We start from the raw sequence: 338 nt of genomic DNA, 5'->3' as shown, positions 1-338 counted from the left end.
AGCCCAGAGATCGTCATGGAGGAGGTGCTAAAAAGAACAGATGGCCTGGATGAGGAGGACTTCCTTGAAATGCTATCTTCTGGACGTGACAGGGCCTTTACACTTAAGAATTCCTAGCAGCTGTGGCTACTTACCCAAAGCCCTCCCAAGGTCAGAGACAATCAAAATTCCAGCACGAACAGAGGAGGGTCAAGAGGCCACACCCCTGTCTTAAAGCTAAGTGGAGAGTCAATTTTCTTTAGGGGTGTGGCCACTGGTAGGTTGTTGATGTAGTAATGGGAGGCCCTGTCCCCTCAACCTTATGTCTACACAGGAAACACTCATTGGACTCAGTTATA

The sequence above is a fragment of the Microtus ochrogaster genome, linkage group LG12, assembly GCF_000317375.1.
Source record: "Microtus ochrogaster isolate Prairie Vole_2 linkage group LG12, MicOch1.0, whole genome shotgun sequence".
NCBI classification, from domain to species: Eukaryota; Metazoa; Chordata; class Mammalia; order Rodentia; family Cricetidae; genus Microtus; species Microtus ochrogaster.
This window is presented reverse-complemented; position numbering follows the sequence as displayed.